Source organism: Sorex fumeus, unplaced genomic scaffold (genome assembly GCF_029834395.1).
Source record: "Sorex fumeus unplaced genomic scaffold, SorFum_2.1 ptg000024l, whole genome shotgun sequence".
NCBI lineage: Eukaryota > Metazoa > Chordata > Mammalia > Eulipotyphla > Soricidae > Sorex > Sorex fumeus.
The window spans coordinates 23,022,136-23,030,380 of record NW_026606081.1 but is presented as its reverse complement, the minus strand read 5'-3'; positions in this window follow the sequence as shown (position 1 = coordinate 23,030,380).

The following is an 8,245-nucleotide window of genomic DNA, read 5'->3' as shown; positions in this document are numbered from 1 at the left end:
GATACTCAGAGGACCATATGCACTGTGGGGGCTTGAACCCGGGTCAGCCTGGTGCAAGACATGCACACTGCCCACTGGCGTATACCTCCAGCTCTGCCCCACCCCCCTGTTCTTATTTTCAATTAAAAGCAAGACACCAGGGGGCTAGAGCAATAGAATAGGTCTTGAGCGCATGCCCGGTCCCACCTACCTGGTCCCCTGAGCCCTGCAGGATGGCCGGGCATCTCAGTAGTGGGGCCGGGGGAGCACTGTTCCTCGGGCCCCGTACTGAACTGCAGACCCGTCTTACTGGGAGGGTTCCTGGGTGTGTGAGCAGTGCGGGGAACCCCCTGTCCAGAGAGCACATCACGAGGTTTTTCTTCTCAACGCTTAGTCATGTAGGCACATGTTTAGGAGCTGCATGGACCAGTGGGTAGGAAATGTGGATGATCTGGCCGGGCGCACAGCAGCAGGAAGGGAGCCCCGCTGTCAGAAGACCCCCAGCTGGCAGAAGCACCAGCTGCGTCGGGGAAGTGAGGGACCCTCTTTCAAGGGCTCACTGTGTTGCTCTGCACTGGGTCTCTGGGCTCCCACTGGGACTGAGCCCCCATGTTTATAAGTCTCAGGGCAGCCTGGCACGTCGGGCCCGCAGGGACTGGCTGAGAAGGGCTCTCCCAGCCTCTGGGCACTGCCTCTGCTGCTCAGTCTTGAGGCCCAGGAGGAAGGACACTTGGCAGTCACAGTGACTCACGGGCCGGGGGCAGCCATCCCGGAGAGATGCCGCCACCAGCACCCTTCACTCAGTATTGAGAAATGGAAGGTTCTGGAAGAGAAAACAAGGCATGGAGGTTCTCGGTCTCAGTGAGACTGTGCATTGTGTTCCATTGGAACTGCCTGTTTTACATTGAGTTGAGGGCACGTGTGTGTTTCCATGTGCATGGACACGTGTGTAGCTTGCAGCATTGCACACGTATGTGTGCGTGTACATGTGTGTATGCGTGTGCGCTCACATATGTGCATGTGTGTGCACGTGTTCGCTTGTGTGTGCGTGTGCATGCATGCATGTATGCATGTATGTGCACGCATGTACGTGCGTGTGTACACACGTGTGCGTGTGTGTGTGTGGTGGCTGATTGTGCTTCTCAGCGTGGGCCCTGGTGCACACGCTGTGATCGTGGCCCTCACTTTGCTTTCAGGGGGGAAGGGACGCTCCCACATGTGGCTTCTGCAGGTGCAGCAGGGCTGGATCCCAGGCTGGAGGGACGGGGAGGGTGGGTGTGAGGGCGCCCTCTTCAGCAGGAGGCAGGGCTGTGTCGGCCAGGGTCTGCCTGGCAGCCCTGGGGGCCAGGAAAGCCAAGGCTCCACGTTCCCAGGACAAAGGTCACGAGAACAGATGTGAGTTGCTTTTGGGATTTTGGGGAAAAGCCCTTCCAGAGCTCAGAAGCCAACTAAGGACCATGAGGATTTGACCCCAGCAGGTCCCGGGCCCCCAAGCAGGGTCAGGAGTGACCCCTGCACACCACTGGGTACAGTCCCCAATCCAAAGATAAAGTAAACTGGGCCACGAGGAACTTCCAAAAGCAGGGGAAGGCGCCCTCAGCCGAAGCTGGGCGTGTGTGTGTGCGCGTGCGCGCAAGGCCGTGGGTGGGCGGAGGGCTCTGGAAGCTTCTCTGCCTTTGCCCCTACCCCTGGTGTGGTTCCCAGGGTTTCTTACTTGAAGGCCAGGGGCAGAAACTTGTCATGACTCACCCCTGCAGAGAAACCAGGCCTGAGCGCGCCCCCGGGGACAGGGACCGATGTCCCTCGCACGCCCACACCGGGGCTTCCCTGGGGGGCAGCAGTGGCCAAGGCTGGGGCCTGGACTCCTGCCGGATGTGTTGTTCCTCCCTGGACAGACCATCCCAGGCAGAGCCACAACAGGAAACGCGACTCTGGGCTCCCGGTAGGTGCTGGGCGCCCTGATCACACTGCCCGCCGGACCCTGCTGGGCGCCCCGACCACACTGCCCGCCCACCCCAGCCCATCCATGGCCCGCAGGCTCCTGCTGACCCGAGAGGCCTCCCTGGACCCAGCTCATCGCTGGCTCTGAGGGGGCAGGTGTTTCCCGTGAGTTCTGGAGGCCCTGCTGGGCGTCTGGTGCTCCTCGGCCGGGGCACCGGGCAGGGCCCAGCCGGGATCTGGCTCTGTGGGGCCTGGAAGCTCCTGGAAGCTCCCAGCTCTGGGAGGGGCGAGGTACCACCAAAGAATAAAGCGCGTGAGAGAGCAGGGCAAGAGGGGAACCATTTCCACTGCCCAGGAGGTGCTGGACACCCGCCAAGTCCCCGTGTGGGCATGGCACTGTTCTCGCGGCCACAGGGGGAGCCGCATCCAGCCACCCTGACATTCAGTCCGAAAGTCGTCCCCGCTGTGTCCCCAGCCACTTGAACAGCCGCCGCTGCCTCTCCAGCACCCTCTCTCCCCACCTGCCACCCGGGGGGCCCAGAGGGCAGCTCGATGGCACGGGGGAAGACCCGCTACCGTGTACTTTCTAGAAGTTTCCAAAGACTTTCCAGGGCCGAGGGCACAGGAGCTTCGGGGGCCCGATTTCCCCTCTCGGCGTCCATCGAACATTTCTCACAGCCATTGGGGCTGGGAGTGGCCGGGAAGGAGCCCCTGGTTCTATCCTGTGTCCCCATGCAGGGCTCTCAGACAGCAGGGGCCGGGTTGGGCTGGGCCGTCCTGGTAAGCGCTAGTGGGGGCTCCCAAGAGCGGCGAAACGCAAGTGGGACCCGCCAGGCTGTCGCTGGTAGATCACAAGGAATGATCCCGGACGTGAGGGCTGCCTGGTGCCGTGAGACCCCGCGCCCAACCATGGGTCAGTGCCACCTCAAGGGCGTCCATCCACGCAGAGGCCGGTGGGGAGCAACACCCACCTCATGCTCCACGAAGGATCCAGACCCTGCAGGTCTGGTCAAGGTGGGAGGGCTTCAGCATCGGTTCCTCTTTAGTTGCACCCAGAGAGCCTTGGGGAGGAGGGAGGGAAGGAGGGAGGGGGAGAGAGAAAAAGAGAGAGAGAGAGAGGGAGAGAAAAACGGTGGGGGGAAGAGGGGGAAGGGAGGGGAGAGGGAGAGAGGGGAGAGAGGGAAGGGAGAGAGAGGGAAGTGATGTCAGTGGGCCCCCCCCACGGATGGCTCATGTTAAGTGGAGAGAGAGACGGTCACTTTCTCCCGATCCGCCTCTGCCCCCTGGGACCCAGGGTTACTGGGTTCTTGTCTCACCTCGAATTTCAGAAGTAGATGAGCAGTGAAGTTAGTTGTTTTTTTTTGTTGTTGTTTTTTTGTTTTTTTTTTCTTTTTGGGTCACTCCCGGCAATGCACAGGGGTTAGTCCTGGCTCTGCACTTGCACTCAGGAATTACTCCTGGCAGTGCTCAGGAGACCATATGGGATGCTGAGAATTGAACCCGGGTCGGCCGCGTGCAAGGCAAACGCCCTACCCGCTGTGCGCCCTACTCCAGCCCCGAAGTTAGTGTTTATTGGAGGTTTTTACGGGAAGGGGCGGAGAGAAAGTGGGAGAGCGGAGAGTAGCGTGCTGAAGAGAGAATGCGGCTTCTCCAAGGGTAGAGGGACCCCTACACCGCCCCCCGCAGCCTTAGGCATGAAAGCATGAAAGTTCCCATCTCAAGAGGGGCGATGCAGGTGACACATGTGCTTGGCCACGTGGGCTCGGGCAGCCTCTGCGCGCCTCCTTGTTCAAGGCAGCCTTTATAGGGTTTTCCCAAGCTGCCCCACGTGGCGCTTCTACCCCTAGATAAGAGTTTATTGCTAAGTGGGTAGAATTGGGTGTGGCCTTTGAAACTCCTTTTTTTGATTTTTTCTTATTTGGGCTGGAGCGATAGCACAGCGGGTAGGGCGTTCGCCTTACAAGCGGCCAACATGGCTGACCCGAGTTCGATTCCTCCGCCCCTCTCGGAGAGCCCGGCAAGCTATCGAGAGTGTCTCGCCCGCACGGCAGAGCCTGGCAAGCTCCCCGTGACGTATTTGATATGCCAGACACAGTAACAACAAAGTCTCCAATGGAGACGTTACTGGGACCGCTCGAGCAAATCGACGATCAACGGGAGGGCCTTTACCTTACCTTACCTTATTTGGGTCACACCCAGCGATGCTCAGGGGTTCCTCCTGGCTCTGCACTCAGGAGTTACTCCTGGCAGTTCGGGGGACTATCTGGGATGCCGAGGATCGAATGTGGGTCGGCCGTGTCACATGCAAGGCAAACACCCTCCCCGCTGTGTTATCGCTCCGGCCTGATGCTCCTTTTCTTGACCCTTGGTCCTGCTGGATCTTCTCTGGACTGAATCACTAAAGTTAGTCAGATTAAGGGTGAGGTCCAAGGGCATTCGAGGGATTTCCTTCATGGGGAGGGGTCCAATCTCCTCAGGTTCCACTGCTAGTGCCAGATGAGGGTCCTACCAGGCCTTAGTTCCTGTTTTCTGCAAGATTGGCCTCTGCAACTTAAGTCCAAGGAAATTTACTGCCATCACCTGGGGAGGGCCTTTCCTAACTGCCTGCTTGCCTACATCAGAAGGAGAAAGAAGGAGAGGAGAGGAAGAGAGAGGAAGAGAGGGAAAGGGAGAGAAGGAGAGAGGGAGAGAGAGGGAGGGAGAGAAAGAGGGAGAGGGGGGATGGAGCGATAGCACAGCGGGGAGGGCATTTGCCTTGCACGTGACTGACCCGGGTTCGACCCCCAGCATCCCATATGGTCCCCCGAGCACCGCCAGGAGTGATTCCTGAGTACATGAACCAAGAGTAACCCCTGAGCATAGCCGGGTGTGACCCAAAAAGCAAAAAATAAATAAATAAAATAAAGAGGAAGGAATAGGGGGAGAGGGAGAGAGAGGGAGAGAGAGAGGGAGAGAGGTAGGGAGGGTGGGAGGAAGGGAGGGAGTGGTCCTCAAGCACTGAGCCGTGAGGAGCCCCGAACAAAATTGCCTATGGAATGGGCTGTGTGTCTCTGTCTCTCCCTCTCTCTGCCTCAGTCTCTCTGCCTTTATCTGTCTCCGTTTCTCTTGCTCTCTCTCTCTCTCTCTCTCTGTTTTTATCTCTGTCTCTGTCTCCCTGCCTCTGTCTCTCTCAGAGAATATTTCCGGGTTGTTTAGATGGTGGCCCCAGGCGCAGAGCCGAGGACCCCCCGGGCGCAGGAGGTAGCACCTACCGTGTCCCAGTGCTCACCAGGTATTTCTGCGCAGCCCAGGCACTGCTGAGGGTGACTTGTCCTGGCAACTCACTAGAGAAGAATTTTCCTACTGGGAAGATGTCATACCGCTGGGGAGGCTGCCAGGTCCGCTGAAGCATAAGTGACAATCATGCCAGGATGAATCGATTAATGGCTGAATGCAGTTATACATTCACGGAAAAGCAAATACAAAATGATAATAAAATACAAAATAACACAATAGACATTCAGCTGGCATCCAACGCACAGTAAATCCTCAGACAATGACTTTACAACACCATTGTGAGATACAAGAACTCTCACAAATTTTCTTCCACTGAGCCACTTGTTTTACCTTTTCTTTTTTGGGGGGTCACACCCGGCAATGCACAGGAGTTACTCCTGGCTCTGCACTCAGGAATTACTCCTGGCTCTGCACTCAGGGGACCCTATGGGACGCTGGGAATCGAACCCCGGTTGGCCGTGTGCAAGGCAAATGCCCTACCCACTGTGCTATCACTCCAGCCTATCAAAACTACTTTTTGATAATTCCAGTCACCACTTTGTTGTAACGACCATTATATATAAAGTAAATGATCTTGTGTCTGCTAAGGAAGGGGACAGGCTTGAGGCGTGGGTGGGGAGCTGGGGACAGTGGTATAGGGAAGGTCACTCGGTGCTGGAATACTGAATGCCTGAGACAACTGTGTCACAAACAACTTTGCTCATCATCAAGGTGTTTGAATAAGGGTAGAAGAAAACAGTGCAGGGGGCCAGAGCAATAGCACAGTGGGTAGGGCATTTGCCTGGCAGACTGGGGTTCAATTCTTGGCATCCCATGTGGTCCCCCCCAGCACCGCCGGGAGTAATCCCTGAGTATCACCAGATGGGACCCAAAAAGCAAAAAAAAAAAAAAAAGAAAAGAAAAGTGCAACAGATAAGGAAATGCGCAACAGTTCAGGAAGAGCTTGCTCAGGGGTTCCTCCTGGCTCTGCACTCAGGAATCACTCCTGGTGGTGCTCGGGGGACCATATGGGATGCTGGGAATCGAACCCAGGTCAGCCGCGTGCAAAGCAAACGCCCTACTTGCTGTGCTATTGCTCCAGCCCCTAGTTCTCTTTAAACTGGATGTGAGGGGCCAGGAGAGAGTGCGGGGACTGAGCCGTCTTCTCCAGGACCACATTTGGCCCCAGAGCACACCTGGAGTGGCCCCTGAGCACTGCCAGGCATGGCCCTGACCCCACCCGCACCCCAAGCAAAGTTTAGGAGAGTCAAGTTATCTTGTTTGTTATTCCATCGCCTGCATCAAAAGACACATTCCAAGGGACATCGGACGCCTTTTTCAGACTCCTGTACTTAGAAAGCTCTGGGAAGGATGTCTCTGGCCTGTCCACATCCACGACAGACGAATTCGGAAGTGACCCGAGGGTGCCCAACACCTTCTTCTGGCCTGAGTCTGGGTGGGGAAGCGTGTGCCTCGAATGCGTTGGGGCTTTTGAGTTCGTCCCCGACACAGCACATGCAAAACCCGAAGAGGCCCCCTCCCCCCTCCTCGGTTCTCCCAGGGTCTGCCCTGCCTGCGGTTTTCCGAGCAGGCTGCCGGGAAGGGCGCCCTGCTCGCGGCCCGTGTCTCCGCAGCGGAAAGCACGCCCGCTCCTGCCGTCTTTCTGGAGAAGCCGCTGAGCTCATAGGTGAGCAGGGTAAGCTGGACGGACGAGGCCTTCTGGGGAGGGGCCGCCCTGGGAAGTTTCAATAACCTTTTCAGGCGAACAGGATCTGCTCAGTTCCTCCGAAAGTGTCACTGGCAGGTGTCTTATGACTGTCGCTCCTTCCCACCTCCCGTTTCCCCGGCCTTGACTCCCGCCCCTGGGAGACGTCACGAAAGCGGCATGAGCCGGGTTCCGTCATGCGCGACAATGCGCGGGGGACCTCACGCAGCTGGATGCTGAGACCCCAAGGAGGTCACGGACCCCCGCCGGCCAGAGGCCCTCCTGGTGCACAAAGAGGCCAGGGCCATGGCCGCTCCCTGGCCTGGGGGACCCGCGCTGTGGATCCTAGTCAGGCAACCTGAGCCTCCGTCCACCCCACGGGTGCCACCAGCCTTGGTCTCTCACTCAGGGGCGACTCGCTTTGTTGACACTGAATGCAAAGTCAGCCTGCGACCCTCTCACTCCGGCTGTCCCTTCTGCAGGGATACTGCATGCCTAGTTGTGGCCTTTAGGACATGGAACTGCATTTGAGGAGGAGCCTGCAGGGCAGGGTGGTCAGATGTGGACATTCGAAATCCCCTGGGAGGCTTCTCCCAGGAGGACAAGAGCGTCAGGTGACGCAGTAAGTGTTCCCGAAACACCGAGACTGTCCATGGACAAGATCTGGGCACGCCCACGGCCGGTGCAGCCCCGCCGGGAACACCCAGATGTCCCAGGGCCGGGAATTTGCGGCTGGAGGGCAGACACATGGTGTCCCCGCCAGCCCGTGGCATTGGGTAGTGGGGTGTGGGAGGGGTGGAGGGCAAGCAGGGCGTGGGCCTGAGTCTCGGAAGCGAGACTGTCGGGAAGGAGAGGCGGAGTGGGGGAGGGGAAGGAGGCTGGGGCAGGGGCCAGGGGCCTGGACACGTGGGGAGCTGGATGCATCTCGGCCCCGCCCCGGCTCTAGGGCACCAGGTTTCCATGATTAAGCCTGAAAATGAGGGTTTCGGGTGAGCAGGGGCCAGAGGGAAGCTGGTGCTCGGGGTGGGAGAGAACTGAGCGAGTGGGCTCCGCCCCCAGCTTCTGGATTGGGGGCCTGGGGAGGCGCGGAACCCCCCTTGCCTCGTGAGGACGCCCTCCCGGGCCCCTCCCTCAGGGCACGGGGCCACACTTGTTCTGGAACATTCGCCCTCTCTCGAGTGGTCTCCTCGCTGACTTTGCTCTGGCCCGCGTAGGTCAGGATCCGGCCATGCCCAGGGACGAGCACACAGGTGAGCCGGGGAGCTTGACGGCACACACCTGGGCCCGGAATCCTGGCCAGGCCGAGAGAGAGCTCGGGCCCTCCCGCCTCGGTTCCCCGGAATCACGCCGGAGACTGAGCAAGGC